General features: G+C 36.6%; 1 protein-coding gene across 31 annotated transcripts in view; it reads right to left on the bottom strand.

Moving 5' to 3' along the window:
* Nucleotides 1-22,565, bottom strand: part of LOC136828379 (TGF-beta-activated kinase 1 and MAP3K7-binding protein 2-like) — a 269,956-nt gene that overhangs the window by 84,860 nt on the left and 162,531 nt on the right. For 4 of the 31 annotated variants that reach the window (XM_067086377.1, XM_067086351.1, XM_067086362.1 and 1 more), the window contains one exon: nucleotides 12,352-12,399. The exons of the other annotated variants lie outside the window; for them this stretch is intronic. The gene's annotated coding sequence lies outside the window, so the exon portion shown is untranslated. The remainder of the gene's footprint in view (nucleotides 1-12,351; nucleotides 12,400-22,565) is intronic. 31 annotated transcript variants of the gene reach the window in all.

The raw sequence follows: 22,565 nt of genomic DNA, 5'->3' as shown, positions 1-22,565 counted from the left end.
TATGTATTAAATACTACTGCATGGAAGAGTACAAAATTCTTCACCAAAATTAATAACAGTCATTGCACAATTCTACGTGAATGAGTACATAGTAATTAACCAAATGAATAATCTCTATACTGCTTCCTCAAGGACACATAAAATAATTTCCCAAAATCAATAACGCTCATCTTTCGCTCCCACATGGAGCACAAAATAACTGACCAAAGTCAATAGTACTCCACACTACTCCCAAGGGATAAAGTACAATACCATTCGCAATAAAACGAAAAAGCTCCTCTTTGCACACTTCAAGAAAAGGGAATAAAAAAACAGCAAAATCGATGATATTCGCCGAAAGGAAAAAAAAAAAAATCTGCCAAACTGGTGAAACGTTATGGCGGTGAGCGACCTGCCAAAAACCACATAGCCTGAGAGAGGGATGCCAATGGCCATGTCCAAAAATCCGGGCATCCCAGCAGCAGCACGACGGCACCACCTCCGCCGCGAAATCATCGTTGCTTTCGTTGGTCCCTCTCTTTTTTTTTCTATCCCACACCTGTTCCAGGACACAAATCAACTCATTTTTCACCCACAAATACCAGAAGACGTCAAGGCATAAATTCTGCTATATAAGACCTGGCCAAATATGAAAGTGCACAAGGCTCTTCATCTCCTTTTCTCGTGAATAAGTATTTTGGATGAACTTTGTCGTTACTTGTAAATCTATTATTATATGCCAGCCTCTCTCCTCTCTCTCTCTCTCTCTCTCTCTCTACACAAACAATATCTGATATGTATATACATACGCACATACATACACTCGTATACATATATACATACACATATACATGTATTGTATATATGCACACACATGTATGTATATGTATATGTTTGTGTGTGTATATATATATATATAAATAAATAAATAAATAATATATATATATATATATATATATATATATATATATATATATATATATATATATATATATATATATATATATATATATATATATATATATATATATATATATATATTAGAGGCTGCCTTCTGCTGGCCGATGGAAAATACACATGGAGTTCATTACCTGTAGACATTCCTGTAGACACTCACAGTTACGCATAAAAATAAATGTATGGATACATATTGCGTTGCTATAAAGACATAATTCACCATTCGACTTTTTCCAGTCTTTGCAATCACCTCGAGCCCATTAGAGAGGCGGATTAAATGAGACCGTTCACCACTGGTTGAAAGAGAGAGAGAGAGAGAGAGAGAGAGAGAGAGAGAGAGAGAGAGAGAGAGAGAGAGAGAGAGAGAGAGAGAGAGAGATTCCAAGCCTTCGCAGTTGCTTATAGGGTTCCTCTTCTTCTACGTCTTCTGTAGATGAGTGGAGAAGATCTTGGTGTTCTGCTTCAGTGATCAGCGGTTCAAAGCCCCGAGGAGGTTACTGTTAGCAACAATAATACTAATATATCACAGCCATACTTTTGGATGCTTGATATAAATAATGTCAACACAAGTTTCACAAACTGGCTAAATTCACAGACGGGCCTCAAGAAGCAAGAAACTCAAATTTTCAAACACTGAATACACATCTACTACAGAATTATCTTACAACAAGTAGGAAAAACGTCATATATACGTAATTCTTGACCTTCATTATTTCTGACCTGTTAAAATACTACTGCCTTATTTCACAATCTTCAAGTAATAAGCTAAGGCTGTTAATTTTACAATCTCTGCTCATTTCTTGTTGTACTTTGATCAACCTCAGTACGGCAACCTGATTCATTTTAGAGTTTCGTGGCTTTCCCTTGTGGGCTACAGTAGCTTCTGTACAAAAACCGTAGCCTTCTAACATCTTGAAGTGTAATCTTAGGGGCAAAACTGTGCTAATTTTAGATCGTGTTCTCCTTTAACGGTCCTGAGTTTCCAGAAAAAGTACCAAGACACCTGTTCTTCCACTTAATCAGTAACTATTGAAAGCAGGTCAGTTAAATTACCCATGAAATTAACCTTGAACAAATACACACGAAGATGTCCTATAAGTTCACGTCTCTTAACTCGGATTCTCTGGTTCTTCATGTTGTTCTACATTCACGGAACAGACCTTGACACTGAATAGACCAAACGACGACCATATTGAGGGGAGAAAATGGCCTCTCACAAAAGTGAGACTTTACAAATGCGTTTAGAGTATAGGTTTATAATCCGTACCAACTCCTTGGAAGTAAAGAGAGAGAGAGAGAGAGAGAGAGAGAGAGAGAGAGAGAGAGAGAGAGAGAGAGAGAGAGAGAGAGAGAATGTTTTCTTCAATGCCCATACACGTACATGTACATATAGGCTATATGTATACAGCTATGTAAAAATGAGCGTGCTCATTCAATCTGTCAAATATCTGTCGCGGGTAAGAGCGCCTCAATTATCACTAGAACTCTTCTGTACTATCTATATTCTGCTAGTTTGTACGCACAAAGGTTACGACTGGTGGAAAGTATAATCTTCTTACCGTAGATTTTAGCTAATTTCAACTTCGTGTGTCAAAAGTAAGAGGCGACCCTAGAATCACTTAGGTATCACAAGTCAGATGGGTCAAACTAATAATACGAAACAAAGCATCCAGCGATTCTGACGGGTTTTCACTTGAAGTAATAATATTAATGCTTGTAAAAGAAGACTTTCTAAAGGCACAAAAAACAATAAATTAAGTAAACAATTTTATTCCTCCTAAACTCAGGATTCTATTATTACTGTCCATATTTGGTCATCATAATAAAGAGAGAGAGAGAGAGAGAGAGAGAGAGAGAGAGAGAGAGAGAGAGAGAGAGAGAGTCGACACATTTGTCCAAAGCAAATATTGAACGTTAATTTCCTAGAGAGAGAGAGAGAAAGGAGGAAAGAATAAGAGCTCGCACCCTCCTGCCCTGTTGGATGTTAAACTACTTGCATTCTACAGCTTGAGGAAGATGTATTCTAAGACTTCTAAAAGACGAACTTCGTAATATTTACAAACGCTACATTCCCCCTTGTCATATTTACAAGAAAATATATTCTCAATCATACACATTATACGTCATTCCAAGGTCAAAACAATGTCTTACTTTACACTTGAGTTTATATGGGTGAGCCTGCGGCGTAATAATGATTACGTGTGCAGTGGGTGAACTGGCATACAAATTTAGGCGGCCACGGCGTAAATCCCCAGGGGGAAATCCTCCATACCCAAGTTAAGTATACCTTAGTTTTACCAGACCACTGAGCTGATTAACAGCTCTCCTAGGCTGGTTGAAGGATTAGACTTATTTTACGTGGCTAAGAACCAATTGGTTACTTAGCAACGGGACCTACAGCTTATTGGAATCCGAACCACATTATAGCGAGAAATGAATTTCTATCACCAGAAATAAATTCTCTAACTCTTCATCAGCCGGCGGCGGAATTGAACTACGGCCCATGCTACGTTTTCGCAGCCATGAGGGACAGAAGGCAATAGACGTTAACAGTCAAGTGCTGCTCGGGAAACCCATACCCAACACAGAGCGAGGGTTGTATTGCCTTCTTTCAATTTCGTTGTGGTGATGACTGTTAAATTGCCTTCTAAAAGCAGTCAGCAGACCGTCAGGCACATAATCAAATACTTCAGTGAACGCAGGCACACGGGGAATGAGTCCAGATCGCTCAACCCTCGCCCGGTATCCACCCAGGCCCTCTCACTAGAAACACCAGTGCACTACAGCCTGCATCACGATGACTGCAAATCTGCGAGAGAATAATCAGTGACACTAAAAGGGACACGCAAATGTAAGGATATTGTCATCATGACAAAAATCAATCAATGCTGATCTCATCTTCAGTCAGTACTAATAACCCCATCTTTCAAGTGTCAACCCTGATCGTTTAAAAGAGAATTGTATGTTAGATACACGACCCTAACAAAGAAAAATACGTGGCTAATTTTAAATGAAAGTTTATAATCTACGTTGGATAATAATAAGAAGCCCACCGGTCTCAGCAAGCTTGCATCTGTGTATACTAAAATAAAAATCATAAATGAACTGCCGGATAGATATAAATCTAAATTCACTTTAAAACTCAACTGAAAGTATTGGTATAGGCTATGTGCTATAAAATACAAAATGAAAATACACAGAAAAATTCAATGGCTATACTCAATAGTTTTTGTTCATTTCATAGCAACATGCGTGGCCTTTTAGAAGGTGCGTTCTTCCCATGACGGTCAAAGGCTGTTGCCAATTTCTAAGCTCTATTTCGTCTCAACTGTCGAAGCTACTCTAGGTCAAAGTCACGAGATGAAAAGGAATCTCTTGAGCAATAATAATACACTCCACACTGAGAAGAGAGTTCCGAGAATATAACGGAAACTAGAAAGAAAAAAAAAAGTAGACGAAACCAAGCAACAAAATAACATCTGCTTTGAAGCTGTATCCAGCAAACAACAGAGAAAGTAAAAAAAAAAAAGTCACAAGGGAGTTTTCCAACTTCTTGGGAAGACCCCCTGAGTCAGAGGGCAGTGAATGCCCAGAAACACTATCACCACATAACTCCTCATACCCAGCGAGAGAGATAGAGAGAGAGAGAGAGAGAGAGAGAGAGAGAGAGAGCAAGGTACGGACACACCACCTTGATCTCTGTTAATACTAAGAGCTTGGAGTCGTGAATGCAGGAATTCCATGCGTGCTTCTTCATCTTGGGCCCTCAAAGTGCTGTACGGCCAAAGCCACTCACTCACTCACTCAATCTATTTCTCTCTCTTTCTCTCTCTACTACACACACACACACACACACACACACACACACACACACACACACACACATACACATACACATATATATACACATATATATATATATATATATATATATATATATATATATATATATATATATATATATATATATATATATATATACACAAACATACATACATACATACATACATACATATATATATATATATATATATATACATACAAACATACACAAACACACAAACATACATACATACATACATACATACATATATACACTAGCTGACCAACCAGTGCTGCCTGGGAAAACTGAATGACAATCGATAAACACTCTATCTCTCTCTCCCCTCTCTCTCTCCAACTCTCCAACTCCCTAACGCCCCTCACTCTTCTCCTCTGTCTGTTCTCTCTCCCTCTCTCCTCTCTCTCTCTCTCTCTCTCTCTCTTCACTTGCTCCCTTTCCTGTTAAGATAGTTGCTTCAATTACAATGCCCAATATTTTTGACATTTCATATTTTACACCTTCTCACCACCCATTCCTATCAGGGCTGAACTTGGAGTTAAAGGGCATCGGGAGTGTCACTCTTCATCTCAGCGACATTGAAAACTGTGGATTAGACACTAACATCTGTCATTTTTGACATTTTATTTTTCACTCCTTCTCACTGGCCCCCCCAAATCCTATTGGGGCTGAACTTGGACTTAAAGGGCATCAGGAGTGTCACCACTCATCTCAGCAACCTAGAAAACTATGGATTAGATGCTAATACACATAATTTTTGAAATCTCATTTTTTACCCCTTCTCACCCCGCCCCCCCAAATCCTGCTGGGGATGAACTTGGACTTAAAGGGCATCGGGGGTGTCACCATTCATCTTAGCTGCCTCGAAAACTATGTATTAAGACAGTAATATCTGTTGTTTTTGGTTATTTTTATGTGTCCCCCCCTTCCCACCCCCACCCCTTTGGTGCCAGTGATGTCTTAACCCCAGCAGTAGTCTTTTTCCAGATAGTAAGTCATATGTATACAGAAACGAGGTATGATAAACCCACAGAGTTTATTTAGTTACTAAGTCTATGGGCAGAACCAGCCCCGTTTCAGGGAAGCCCTTCCCACCCCCACCCCCTTTGGTGCACTTTGGTGCTAGTAATGTCTTAACCCCCACACTATTCGATTCCAGATAGTAGGTCATATAGATACTGTATGTATACCAAGTTGGGTTGAAATTGCTCTATGCATTTCAGTTATGCTGGAACATGCACACACATACATACGAGTACATACATCCATTTTTATATATATAGAAGATATATATACATAAAATACATACATACATACGTGTATATATATATATATATATATATATATATATATATATATATATATATATATATATATATATATATGAGAATGGCGAATGGCTTCAAAAGATGTTAGCTTTCCCGTTTTCTTTAAACCTTTTGGGATGAGGTTGGTATCCCCATACCCCTCTTCACTCTGGTTGAACCATATTTTCTGCTCAAGTCTAGAGAAGCGAAATGCGTTTAAAGGTTTGCGCCCTAATCAAGTCCACCTTGGTTATGAATGGGACACGACTTTTTTTGTTCGAGGGGGGGAACGTTTTAACTGAAAGATATAAAGGCTATTTATACTGTACAAACATAAACATACATACATACATACATACATATATATATATATATATATATATATATATATATAATGATCGTAAATTTTTTTTTAAATAAATGATACATAGAAAAATCAAATAGGAAAACCAAGGAAATCTTTATAAAAAAAAATTAATGATACATAGAAAAATCGAATAGGAAACCAAGGAAACTGTTCAAGCTCAAATACACAAAGAACAAATGAAACGAAGGAAAAACTATAATTCAGCCTCAAATGCAAGGTTATCATGTTGAAAACGTGGTCAATTAGACGTGTACCGATTCATGACTAATCGTTTATTTGTCAAAACATTCCGACCTGTTTCAATGGTTTACCAACCAGGCTGATAGCCTGACGGGTAATCATTCCCGCTTATGCTTTCAGTGTCTTAGTTCGTGAACTCTGATGCACCTTATATTATTTTTTCTAATGTTGGTCACCTGTCATTAATACAAGTTGCTTAAATTCACTACAGCAAAGAACCTTGGGATTTCTGGCCTATGGCATACTGTTTAAATGTCACTACTCTTTATTTTCATATCCAAGCCTTAGGTCGCTTATATATGAATATTGTGCATTCATAGTTCTCAGACAGGAGAATACGTTCTTAAGCGTTTGCAAAAGAGGTGCAAAGAATCGTTTGTATACATACATACCTACATTCATATTCATATGTATATATATGTGTGTATATATATGTATATATATGCATGTGTATATATATACATATATATATATACATATATATATATATATATATATATATATATATATATATATATATATATATATATATATATATATATATATATATATATATATATATATATATATATATATATATATATATATATATATATATACTATATATGACTTACATGATTGATATACATATCAGAAAGCTACAAATTACTCAAAGTAATATATTTTCATATACGGACATGAATCGTATGACAATGAAATTATATCTCGGCCGAAGTGATTCTATCAACTTGAAAAAAATAAAATATATATATATATATATATATATATATATTTAATAAAACACGGAGAAATGTCAACTTGAAAATAAAACTTTAATAAAACACGGGAGAAATGATACCAAACGGAGAATTACATTAATCCATCTGAAGGGGAGGTGGGAGGCTTGGACATGTCCTTCGCACAAACCTAGGGAGAATAGAACGTGTGTGTCAGTTGGTTTCCTCTAGGCACCAAACGAGTTGGAAAACAGTTACTTGGGTGAGAACTCTAAGAAGGAAGAGTGGAGATTTGAGGATAGCAAAGCACGGGAAAAACAAGGGCGGCGGTATTTCACACAAGCCCTATGCGTTGCAGGCTTTGGTGGTCATGATAATAAGATACTCGCGCGCGCGCGCAGACTCACACACATACCCTTTGCATCGCACGGCGTTGGTGGCCATGATTGCAAGATAATCTGACATATATAAATTATATATATATATATATATATATATATATATATATATATATATATATATATATATTATATTCACACAATTAGAGACATAGACGATCCTCTTATAATGATCGAGTGTAGCCTATACTGGTTACTTATACTGCCTAGGCAACTTCAGAAACTTGGGCAAAATGACGCTTTCTTCCTCACTACGCCGTAGGTCCGGCAAAAAAGCTCAGGGTCGGTGAACTGTCAGATTCCAAGGAAATGAGGAAACAAATTACAAAGATAACATTTTTTCCCTCTCACCTGTGAGAGAGAGAGAGAGAGAGAGAGAGAGAGAGAGAGAGAGAGAGAGAGAGAGAGACAGAGACAGAGAGAGAGAGAGAGAGAGAGAGAGAGATTGCTGTGTTGTTGGTGAATTATAATTCATACACCACAGGTATTACCTCTAGCTTATCTGTGCGCGCGCGCGCGTAGTGAGTTAATTTCTGATTTCTACAAGTACTGTTCGCCATAGACATAAAATTCTATAACACCTAGAAGGGACGAAATAAGATCTGTCAACATTTAAACCTATAATTTACTTTAAGCCTGTTGTATTTTAACAAAACCATTCTCTCTCTCTCTCTCTCTCTCTCTCTCTCTCTCTCTCTCTCTCTCTCTCTCTCGCGACGAGGTACTCCCCTAGCACGCATAAACACGACTTTTTGTATTCTATTTTTTTTTCTGGCAAACTTTCACTCTCTCTTTCTCATTCGCGAGTAAAAATTTCTCACCAGTGATTTAAAAGGAAATTCATGTTTAAAAGACTCAGCCCCCACAATACACATGTGGCACAGTGATGACAGACTGCGACATTAGGGCAAGAGTGGAGGCTACCATTTCGCAAATACCACACACACACTTATTTCGGGTGCTAAGAGGGACGTCACGCGTTGCGCAATCAGAAATACGAGTCTTTCCTTCTTTCGCGGAAACACACACACACACACATGTACCATGTCCACGTTAATATATAACACACTGCTAGTGCAGTAATCTGATATCTACAAATGTCTTTAAAAGGCATTTCAATGCCTTCATATAAATAGTTTTATAAACTGTCGGGTTTAATACTCGTTAAGGTAACCATTCATCGGAAAAAAAATCACTCAAATGAACAGAATTAAGCCGCAAGTGAAAAAGCTGAAATACTTAGAGGAGAATATGCATACAAAAACAAGATGTCAACAAAGAGATTCCTATATATGTGTTGTCATCTTTTACATACATACATCCATCCATATATATATATATATATATATATATATATATATATATATATATATATATATATATATATATATATATATATATATATATATATATATATATGTGTGTGTGTGTGTGTGTGTGTGTGTGTGTGTGTGTGTGTGAGCGTAAAAATAGGTTAGAACTGTTACAAGATCATTGACCCACGGTATGCATAAAAAAGACTGTGGGTATAAAGCACTTCATTCCTGTTCATATAAAAAGCTGGGCATTTCCATTAATATATCAGAGCTTCCTGCCCAACAAATTCTACATTTAACTTCCTCCTTAGACACGAAGACAAATAGCTTTATACCTTAACAAATCATTCATGCTTATTTAAACCAGATCCTCCGAACCGCAGCAAATCATGTAAATGTTACTTTGTGTACATCCCAAGCAGGGGAAAAAAAATATATATGGTTCTATTTCATTGAAGATCATAAAAATCATGATGAATTGTCAAGTGCCATTTATGGCACTCCTAATATACAAACTCAATTAATGACTGTAACAGTCGACTTGTCCCAACGCAGTTCCCATTCGTACGTAAAACTGAGATATGAAATCTTTCCAACCATTTATGTGAATAAATAAATAAATAAATAAATAAATAAATAAATAAATAAAGCTTGGTAGCTTGTCTAGGGCGGCAACACCAGTCTCCGACTTGACAAAAAAAAAGGGGGGGTGGACTCTTTTGCATGTCATAGTCACACCGCTGACATTCTCGCTGCTTCCTCTAAAATTCCCTATATGTCCTTCATAGTCACTAACTCCTATTTATTTTCACTGAGACTCCATCTACCAAATTGCCCTGTGACTATGCTGACCAACCTTCAATACTGAAGGGAAATTAAGCCTCTGAAGGTACACTGCCTTCTTGGTTATTTACATCCGTTTTAATCACGACAAGAGAGAGAGAGAGAGAGAGAGAGAGAGAGAGAGAGAGAGAGAGAGAGAGAGAGAGACTTAACCGCATTCTTGTTTCGCTAAATCCTGAATAACTGTCAAAAGAGCACCTGGAGTATTAAACACGCGTAAATCTTGTGGACCACATTTGGGATTCTCGTCAAGCAACAAACGCGAGAAGAAGCAGTTTTTCCGGACAGTTTAGAAGAAATTCCAAAAAAAACCAAAATTGGAATGTCCATCTAATCAACGGATTAGTCAGCATTTTTTACAAACTTCACTTCTTTTAATCTGCAGCGTCATCAAGCCTTTTGTTTTCGGAACAGATCATTCCGCGTTACGTCGTAGGTCAAATTTTTCTTCAGACCCCGGCATCATTATTTATTATAGTTGCTAATTTCGAAAGGAATTTGTTTATGCGTGCCTTCACTTCCAATAGCACGTTTATGAAATAATTATATTTACAAAGGAAAAGATATAAATTATTATCATTGCTATTCAAATGAGCTCCCATTCATACAAAGCATGCCAAAAACGATGTTCATTTGCGGCGCACGCTAGAATAAAACCCTAATATGATAGAGAGAGTAACTATTACAATCACATGTAAGTTAAATGCACTACCGGATAAGAAAAACGAAGTTTTCACGAGCCTTCCTGCTATTAAGGTTAAAGGGTACCTAACAACGGGTTCACAGTGCACACGGTTTGAGGAAAAGACTCGTCAGAGTCACTGAGCCAAATTTTCATCATCATTCCTATCACGGCATCATTAATATCATTCACCACGACCACATACCCAATGGGACGAGCCTAAAAGCCATTCGTTTCGATGCAGGGTTCCGCGGAATAAACTGTCCGAATGTGAAGGCATTGGAAAACAAACCCAAAAGATGAAAACAACACAAAATAAACAAACGCATATAAACGTACGCAAACAAACAGAGCTTGAGAAAAAAACAAGTATGCCATCAACAAGTAAGGCCAACGGATTTAATCTAGGAAGTTGTAAATTGAAAGATTTAGACTTCAAGAAGGTAAAATGGGAGCATTCCGTTAAACTGAAACCATTCAAATACGACATTCGCGTTTAACCGTTCAATGAAATTACCAGATTCGCCAGAATTGAAAACAAGCAATACTAACGTCAACTTCAAGGCTCAACAAAATACCTTTTTATTCAACATTCTTTTTGTTCACGGCCTAAGGGAACGTCAGGCCAGGCTAGCACGAACAAGGAGCGCAGAAAGAAGCAGCACTGTCCAGCCTCCTGGAGAATAGAAGGTTCTGAAATTCAAGGAAAATCGGGGCATGAAGAGAATTCCGAAGCATATATACAAACAAATACAAAAACTGGTGTAAACTATAAAATTCCGGTGGCAAATCTCACACACAGGTAGCCTAGCTAACTCCAACCTCGTCTAACATCATTAACACATTTTCTCTTCTCTCTCCTTTGGCCAAGATCAATGAATACTGAAGGAACTTGAATTTTTTGAATCAACGTGAACGGATAATCAAAAGTGATTCAGCATGCAACGGATAATCTCATGTTTATTTACCTCTCTTTAACCCAGACGCAATAAGATTAATGCAAGCAGAAAATAGAATACCCATGGGGAGAACCAGTTGCGCATGCAGTCAAGCCTGGCGAAGACACAGCTGAACACGCTCTAGAAAAATAAACTCTCTCTCTCTCTCTCTCTCTCTCTCTCTCTCTCTCTCTCTCTCTCTCTCTCTCTCTCTCTCCAGGAGCTTTATTAATTTCCGTGCTTGGAGCTAAGCCAGGCCCAACTCTTCATTAACCCTCTGAAAGGCTATAATTAGGCAGGGCTAAAGAGATTCCCAACGACACACTGCCTACATGGGGCAAAAATAGTAACGAAGTGGCACGCACAACACGAAAACGAAAACAAAAACGAAATTCTAATTCATTTTCGGAAGCCCTCGCATGCGTACGCGTGTAAAAAAAAACAAAACAAACGTGACTGCGTATGTAGTATAGGGAAATGGAGAATATGTAATGCTGAAAGCATACCATCATGGTGATATGTAAGAATGAATGGTATGTACACAAATGCTTACAAATAATACATATGTATCTGGTAAAAAGTGACCAGTAGACTCTACACACACACATATATATATATATATATATGTATATATATATATATTAATATATATATATATATATATATATATATATATATATATATATATATATATATATATATATATATATATATATATATATATATATATATATATATATATATATATTATGATACACTATTCTAACCTGATTTACCGACTTTGGGAATAGACCTTCGTTGGCAATTGACCTCACCTGAAAGAGAAGAAAAAAAAGATATATTAGTCGCACAACTACATACAGTTCGTAACCGGATTGATTTTAGTGTTCGTGAGTGGGCACATGTGTGAAACTCCAGGTTACCACCACGTATACAATTCAATTAAATTAATAGTCATGTAATATGTATGTATGTATGTATGTATGTATGTATGTATGTATGTATGTGTGAGTGTAAAAACAAAAAAAACAAAAACCAAGTTATCAAAATCTTGACCATCAACGAGTTAACACACAGCATTCACAAGATATCTCAGATCTCTCGCCATGAGGTAATATGAAATACCGAAAAGTATAGTATCGTATCCCATAATATCCGACTCCGTGACTCAAGGTCAACAGAAATATAAATATTTCTAAATACGTGAGAGTAATTTCATGTTTAATAAGACACTTTACCTATTTTATAAATAGATTCATTTAAGGTTTTAAAGGTTTACATGAAAAGATTATGAGTGATTTCTCATACTTAATATCACATAGTGACAGTAAACACGCACACGTACACATATACACATATATATGTATGTATCTGTATATAGGTGTAGGCTATATATATGTAATCATATGCACACACACACACACACACACACACACACACACACATATATATATATATATATATAATATATATATATATATATATATATATATATATTATATATATATATATATATATATATATATAATCATATATAAAAATTATACAAAAATTGTAAAACAAATGCGCTTTTTATAGGAATGGATCCAAATCCATAAACCAATATTTTTTATGCACTTCAAAAAGAAAGGTGTACGGGCACTAGGGTACAGATCTACTTGCTGAAGGACAAGGATGTACAACAATGAAGAATGGAAACCTGAGAAGAATCGTTCTTATATTAGTGTTAAATTATTCAACTCACGAACGTTAATTTAAGAACGTCAGTCTAATGCAAAATAACCGCTGTCTTACATCTCATTTAAAACCGATCTGAAAAGAGGCTTGTGTGCTCTAATGAAAATGATGATCACAGTGATTAAAAGAAAATTGTTTTTTAGTTTACTCGTCACATACCTAGAGATGAATTACGTAAAATTTGTCCTGTAAGACCTTATGCCATCAAAGGAGACCAGATAATATCACGGTATAATCCTGGTTTATTACAAGCCATAAAAGGTGTTTCTTGAAAAGTCATAAAGGAATAAACGACGTCTAGACGCATTTATCGACGAGACCATTAACAGGTGTATTTCTGGTTTGATTAACCTTGCAGATACCATTATTCTTCATGACAAAAGACAGCCGGTAAAGAAATTACAGTCGCCAAATTGGCTTGTAACAATTTACTACAATTACTACAATGTATTCACTTTCCTGTTCATTGGGAAACAAATGTTACGGTTTCCAGGCTATAACTCTAATGATACTGTTTGGATGTATAAGGAATTTTGAATGAATATTTCACAAACTTTCTTTTATCGTTGAACAATGACTTCGAAAAATATTTTTTTGCATCCGTGATCATTATTACTTTGTCACCAATTTAATATAAACCAATCGATCGACCAGTTCCTAAAGAAAAGAAAACATCTTGTCTGACGGAAAACATGTCTGGTTATTCAATTCAAGACACGTCTTCAAAACGTCTCACCAACAATATGCTGTCTGTACTTGATACAGTATAAAAACTCCACACCGGGAGGTGATCATTTAATTCATAAGGTGGCCATGCAACAAACATCGACACATTTACGGCTCTAGGAATTACTGGAAATACTCCTTGAAAGCCTAAATAACTAACGACACCTGGCGCACGTCTGCGCCATGCAGGCTAATTTTGTTTTCCTTTGCTTGTTTCAATTGTTGGCTCCAACATATTAACATCAAGGTTCTTTCTTATAGCAGATTAAAATTAGACAAGCGTGTTTTAAAACAAAAATTGCAAAACGACAAAAAAATTTGAGTAAAGCAAAATTTACACACGAAGTTAACTGTACCACAATAAAAGTCGTAATCAAAGTTTCAATGAAAATAATGGCCATAAACCCTTAATAACAATCTACTGAAGATTATAAATCAAAACCTCAAATACCTTTCCCTAAAATAAGTAGGTTTCATTCCCCTCTAAATCTGTTCATTCAAAACCTTATAAAATTCGACAAAAAAAAAAAAAAAAGAAAGAAAAAAGAAACCTCATAATACCGACTTAGCATCTAATCTTGGATTCGGATAAGAAACAAATTCATATTTCCCTTCTTTCCTTCACTCTCCCTCTCCCGTCCGCTCTGTTGATCACAAGGAATTTAAATAGCCAATAGTGGAGGAGGAGGAGGAGGAGGAGGAGGAGGAGGAGGAGGAGGAGGAGGAGGAGGAGGAGGAGGCGGCGGCGGCTCTTCCTTTCAACCCTTTGAACTCGATACCAATTAGCGTCCCAAGGTGGACCTCAGCCAAGTCAGACGAAAGCATCTGACGATGATGATGACATTCACGAAGAGGTGGTTCCTCCTGAGGGCGTATTCCCCGACGTCAAGGAAACTCCCTCCACCCTCCCTCAACCTTCGCCCATAACACAAACGCAAAAACAAACAAACCACCGGAAATCATTAGAGCGGGGTTGAGAACTAAATGTGATCTCTCGCGGGAAGTCAGGCAGAGAGCGCTAGATGAAAAACGAGATAAGATATTGAATCGGATGAACACACGGCAATCACGGCACTTGTCCCTCCACTCTTGTGGTTCAATGTTCACTTCGGATGTGAGAGAGAGAGAGAGAGAGAGAGCTTATTTCATATAATTGCTCAAAATGCCACAAGAAATTTTCTAGGTATAATGTATGACAGAAATTCCCAAGGTTGGCCGCAGGACTAAGGAAAATTTAACTTAAAACACAACAATAACAAATATGGTGCACAAAAAAAGACATGCATTACATACATACATACATACATACATACATACACACATACATACACATATATATATATATATATATATATATATATATATATATATATATATATATATATATATATATATATATATATATATATACACTATATTTAAAGTATATACAGTAGGTGTGCATATAACCAAAATAATCTACCTGAGGAAGAGGTAGCAGATATAATTATTCACTACAAAAACAAAATTACAACTTCCTCAACTTTAAGAAATAAATATTTTTCTGACTAGTTCCCCATCTAAAAATTTTGTAGCCGCGTCTGTATATCTAAGGAATCGTGACCTTGCAGAATTGTGCATTTTCTTTTAAGCTTATTATCCTCGCAATCGTCTAAAGTTCCCCGAAGTAGTTAAAGAGATATTAAACATCCATACCTTCACAGGAAAAACGTCTAAGTTTAACATAAAAAAAAGATAAAACCTTTTGTCAGGTTCACTGAATAATGACACTAAAACATTTATCAGTTTCAAACTAGGTTAAAGCTAACCTGAAGAAACCATGTTCTTTTACATATGCACATCATACCAGTTTATGGAATCCTTAAACAACCTAGAGAGAGAGAGAGAGAGAGAGAGAGAGAGAGAGAGAGAGAGAGAGAGAGAGAGAGAGAGAGAGAGAGAGAGAGAGAGAGAGCCAACATACTTTCTCGAAATTATTTTTTGAAAGAGAGGGAGTCTTTTATTCTTTTCCAGATCAGATAAGGAGAGAGAGAGAGAGAGAGAGAGAGAGAGAGAGAGAGAATTTTTTCATGGAGATTATTCTGAAAGGGAATAATTACAGAATGAGGCAATATCATGATCGTAATCCACAAATTCAATTCCCAGGCACAATTACTGGAAGCCAACAAGCGTATCGAACCCTTTAACCTTACTCTTTTTTTATATGTGCAAAGCTCTAAGAAAATTATGACATGTATGCAATGAAATCTGTCTCATCACGATGACATCAAAAGGAGAGAGAGAGAGAGAGAGAGAGAGAGAGAGAGAGAGAGAGAATCATTAATGTGAGGGATAAGTGGGACCCGAATGTCCCTGGTCTAGTCTGTCAATCTAGGAAAAAAAAAATGATATCTTGCCTTGAAGAAAGCATCAGAACAGCCTTCAAAATCCCACAGAAATCTTTGAGGTATAAAGCATGACAGGAATTCGGAAGGTTGGCAACAGGATTAAGGGAAATTTAACTTACTACACAAACCGGGAAACTCACGACCTACAAAAGAAGTAAAAAAAAAAAAATGGAATGTGATGGCCTGTTGGGTATTACCGGGCAGCGTGGGAAGAATCAACCACATAGGTATACCGTCGTAATTACGCTGTGAGATTACCTCTTCGCAAATCTTATTAATCATACGTACTAAAAGTTAATAGATTTGTTTTTGAAACATTTCAGAAAAATGGCAACTATAATCGTTTTTCCTTAGGTATTATTCGTATGGGTAACGCAATGTGGTTCCAGAATTACTGACTCTTTCTATCAATCGCGTCAGCGATCTATAGTAGTTGGACGCTACCTGTCGTCAAGTCAGTGACCTTGTTAGTCTGAAACTACCTGTCGTCTCTGACCTCGGTAGTTTGACGCTAATTGTCGTCAGTGCTTCCAAAATTGGTCAATGAAACCTCCAATCCTTTGTCACTGTTGTCTCTTTTAAAAATTACGGTAACTGCTGTTGCACACAAATTTATAACAAAACACGTTTAGTCACCCACTATTATGCCGGAAGACAGGTTGAGCTTTCCTGAAAAAATAGTTGAAAAACAGCTCCGAGCAATAAAATTAAAATCTAATAGACAACTCGATACCAAATTTATTCAAGATATTCCTAAATCAGAAATTAACTACAAATCGTACGCAGATAAAATTAGTTTGCACATAAGGACTTTAATATAATTTTCTCTATCTCTAAAATTGGCAATATTGTCACTTCACATTAGATATTCCATCCCCCCTTTCTCTCTCTCTCTCTCTCTCTCTCTCTCTCTCTCTCTCTCTCTCTCTCTCTCTCTCTCTCTCTCTCTGCAGTACCTGATGCTGTCTCTTGCAGTATCTTGCTTGAACGGTCTAAGAAACAGACATTTCCCAGTGCGCGCGGTTAAATGTAATTAGTTCCCTTCGCTATCTATAGGCAAATACTCAAGCTTAATAAATGACGAGTTCTAGTCTTCCAAATGTTCCGTATAACACAATCCTCGGTATCTACTATTTTATCCTATACTTTCAACAAATTCTCAAAATTCAGGCTTAAAAGCAAAAGTTCGAACAAATCCCCATAATGCTATTCTGGATCTGATAACTAATCTACAAGCATGGTTTTCTTGAATCTCAATACTTCGGATACATAATACGTTAGTAAATTACTCCACACAGGAAAAAATAAACGGCCCATTTTTTCATCTGGAATACAAAACGCGGGATGCCAACTTTAGCCTCTGCCCTGAGAACGAAATGTTTAGAGTCCCAGTGGGGCGTGCCATGTCCAATTAAGCGTCTAGCCACGCTTCTACCCATCAGCGTCAGACAGACAGTCAGCGCTACGAAATCGTCGGGCCAGACGTCCACGTTGTGAAATGGGCTACATGTACTCGTACTTTTTTTACTCTACTTCCTGGTTCTGCACAACTCTAGGTAAATCTTATGCGTTCTGAGCAACTCCAGGTAAATCTTATGCCTGAAAGACTATATTGCAAATGTACCTATGTGGCCCTTTTATATGTACATCTACCAATTCCAATTCCCAAGTCATTCTGTTGTTCTTAATACCTTTGACGAAAATAAAGCTTCTGAGAAAAAGGGAAAAAAGGAAGTACGATTTTCTCCTGTAAACTGTAGCTAGTCAAGATGATTGGTATTTTGTATAACCAAGGTATCAGGCTGTCAGTCTACACAGGGGAGCGTAACGGAAGCCTAACAAAAATGTTAACAATTTCATGACTACTGGCAAATATTTTATTTTTTATCAGAGGACATGCAACATGAATACATATATGATTTGACATAACCGTAATGTCATTACATAAAAAGGTACTGCTGCTCAAGAGGTTGATTACGAGAATGTTGACTGTTTTAACAAATAACAAAAATAAACAACTTATTTGTCATTTTGTTTTTTAGAGAAAACAATATGTTTCTTGATGTCTTGCCCTTTGACTAAGAGAGAGAGAGAGAGAGAGAGAGAGAGAGAGAGAGAGAGAGAGAGAGAGAGAGAGAGAGAGATTCCTAACAACAAAGTATAAGAGGCAGTCTTCAAGGCATCTCTCTCTCTCTCTCTCTCTCTCTCTCTCTCTCTCTCTCTCTCTCTCATACATTTTAACGTTATATGGTATTGCCCAACTGGAAAACTCAAGAGCTCCGTGTGTCCTCACCAGCGGGTGGGAAAAAAAAGGGCCAAAAGTGGGCGTGAAATGGTGGACAAAATGGGAGGAGACTACGCCTTGCGTCATCGCCACTGTACACTTGGCATCTGGGCGGGTCGAACACTGCCAACAATGCACCAGATCACGCCCTACCACCCACACCCTATGGGCACGACCACCACCCGTCCCTTGCCCACACCTCCTTGTACCATCATCCTTGTATGCTATTGTGTTCAAGGAGGAAGGCGAACATAAGGTAAACACTTAATTCTTCTCTTCATTCTGTTTTCCACTTTCTTCACACCTGGGCACACCATTCGGCGAAGAGTGTCTTGGTAAATTAATGGCCACCTTTTTTAGCTCATTCCGTATGATTGGATTATATTCTGAATAATAATAATAATAATAATAATAATAATAATAATAATAATAATAATAATAATAAATTACTCCTACCGACCCTCCCCCACCGTTAGCGTCTAATTGTTTTTTTCTTTCTTCAAAACACAAAATGTGGTTGTGAAACAAGAGTGCCACCGTTGGTGTTGTTCTGGGTACGAAGGTCATGGTTAACGTTACCAAGTCATCAACTTTGGTGTCATGCTAAATATGAAGTCTCTATTCTACTTATAGGTTAACAGTTACGACCATGGTCAAGCTGCGTAAAGAATATATGGTATTTGGATTCATACTTTCTTGATAAAAAAAAAAACAATTCTAAGAATGATGATCTACCACTAAACCAAGTTGGAATGAAATCCCATCATTAGGGTAGCAGGATCTGCCATGACAGTGTGAGTGAGACAGACAGACAGACAATCGGTGGGAAAAATGCAGTCACCCTATTTCGGCAGCAGAAATAACATATTAATAAATAAAGATCATGAAAATGTTGCTGCTGATGATGAAGAAACTTCAGCAAATCAAGTCTACGGGAGAAACAAACTTAATTATAGACGTACTTCGCAATTCACGTTGCCACAGTTCCGTAAAAAAAAAAAGTCTTATGACGTCACGGGAGCGAAGAATGAAAAGGAAAGAGGAATGGTGACCACCTTAATTTAATTATTTAAGGCTTTAAAAACAAATGTTCTCCGCATTCACAATAGCAAGGGGTGGTGCTTCTTCTTGCGAGCCAGCTCGTTTCAACATAACTAATTCTGCACGTAAAATAAACTTCAGAAATGATTTCCCAGGATTCAAGTGTTATATTTCACCACGCCAGTTTCTCTGACGTCATCATCTATTATAATGTAAAGTTGCTACGACGTTCATTTAGGAGACATCACACTCTTGAATGTTTTGACATGAATAATGGCTGTCATCCCTATTCTCACTACGCTTTATAAACAAAGCATTCACATACAAATGCATATGTGGTGTATGTAAGTATACACACATATATATATGTATATATATATATATATATAATATATACAGTATATACATATATGCATACATAATACATGCATTCACCACATGCATTTAAGCGCAAATACATTACAGAATCTGAATCTAAGCCATCCTGTCTTACTGAATACTCATACGGGTAATATGATATATATATATATATATATATATATATATATATATATATATATATATATATATATATATATATATATATATATATATATATATATATAAAATACAGCTTGAATACCGTTTATGTACCGGTGAGCATAACTGGGCCTGAAATCAACACAATGAATGGGTAACATCACAGACGATTGGATGTTACTGACAGCATGATTTGGTTGGGAAGTTCTTTCACCGCAGCCAGTCCCAATCTCATTATTTGGTTCCTGGACAACGCTCTCAAAAAAGAAAGAAGTATTTAACAATAAGATAGCGAAAAAATAAAGCAGTTAACAGGAGTAGAGAAAATAATAAAGTTACTCTATCGTAGTAAATTAGAATTCATCTTCTCCGCATGTAATCTATATATTTTATCTTCATTCTTTATAACGACCTTCATTAATTGTTTTATATTACCCCTCATACAGAGTTCCTCATTGGATGGGTGGGTAACATTCTCAGCTAGCACTTTGCTGGTCCCGCGTTCGATTCTCCGACCGGCCAATGAAGAATTAGAGGAATTTATTTCTGGTGATAGAAATTCATTTCTCGTTATAAAGTGGTTCGGATTCCACAATAAGCTGTAGGTCCCGTTGCTAGGTAACCGACTGGTTCTTAGCCACGTAAAATAAATCTAATCCTTCTGGCCAGCCCTAGGAGAGCTGTTAATCAGCTCAGTGGTCTGGTTAAACTAAGGTAAACTTAACTAACAAATCTTAAGAGGCAAACAACATACATTTTTACTTTATTTGGCCGATACTTTCCACAAATCCCTTTGTAATAACAAGATTGGGAAAATAAAGGAAATAGACGAAACCGGAGTGCACATTACCAATTATAACAACTGCGATTTTTTTTTTAAGTCAGGGAGACCGGGAGAAATCTCGAAAAACGCAGCGGGAGCAGAAAAAAACTGTTAATGTTAATAATAGAAACCATGATGGCTGCATATTGAAAAGAACTTAAACAGAGAATAAATTTTACGGGCAATAAACTTTCATACAAATGCAATGATGTAAAGCGCCTTCGGGTTGCGGAAGGCGTCATACTCAACTCAATACTAACAGTGGCTATAAAACAAGTCTTCTAATAATTTAGATAAGATAACCGCCAGCCATGCTCTTAGAAAAACAAAGCTCTTAAGGTTCGTAAGAAGAGCTATTAATCCAGACTTGTTCTTGGCCTTCGTGACACACCCTAAGGATTAAAGCCCCCCCACTGAGCAGCAATTGGGAGCCATAACCGCAACAAACTAGACTGGGCAAGTTGTCAGAAGATCAAGCAGGAACCTGACATAAATCATCTGGTTCCAGTCCCTCTGATGTTGAGGACTGTAGTCCTTATTAAGCTTAAGGCTCTCAAGTGTATTTTTAACACTGTACAAAGATTTCCATTCGAGAAGAGGGTCTTATTTTATCTTCATCCTTACAGAACGTAATTGGTCTTTATTCTTAAATGATATAAATGTCAACAGATGGAGGAGGAAAAGGAAAAGGAAAAATCTAATATATTTAGGAAATAAAAATACAGAAGACTACCCTCTCTCAAATCAACAAATGTTGCATAAGTACAAGAAACTCAACAGCAAGAACAACGAGTTCACTTTAATAAACAAACATGAATAAAAATCCTGACTTGGCAAAACCCGAAAAAAAAACACCATCAAAAACATGAAAACCCCCACAGAAACAGCTAGAGCCGAGAAGAAAAAAACAAAAAACAAAAACGAACAATAAAACCACATCCGTTCAGGAGAAAAGAAATCACAAATCAAAACCGACCCACAAATGAGCCTGACCACTGCACCATCCCGACCAGTCTCTTTTATCTGTGTGTGTGTGTGTGTGTGTGTGTGTGTGTGTGTGTGTGTGTGTGTATTCAGTCTAACGGCTCGCCATCCCTCTACAAAAGCGTGCGCTGGAGCCAACTGCAACACTGCAATTAGCACCTTCTCGCCACCTTATTTCCTTCGCAAACATTTACTCAAAAATGGCAGGGGCACTATGATGTGTTTCTGGCAGATTTTAAGTAGGCTCGCCAGCTCTCCTAACATCTCTCTCTCCCCTCTCTCTGTATATATATATATATATATATATATATATATATATATATATATATATATATATATATATATATATATATATATATATATATATATATATATATGTGTGTGTGTGTATATATATATATATATATATATATATATATATATATATATATATAAATATATAAATATATATATATATATATATATATATATATATATATA

This window comes from Macrobrachium rosenbergii, chromosome 42 (assembly GCF_040412425.1).
Source record: "Macrobrachium rosenbergii isolate ZJJX-2024 chromosome 42, ASM4041242v1, whole genome shotgun sequence".
NCBI lineage: Eukaryota > Metazoa > Arthropoda > Malacostraca > Decapoda > Palaemonidae > Macrobrachium > Macrobrachium rosenbergii.
This window is presented reverse-complemented; position numbering and strand designations above follow the sequence as displayed.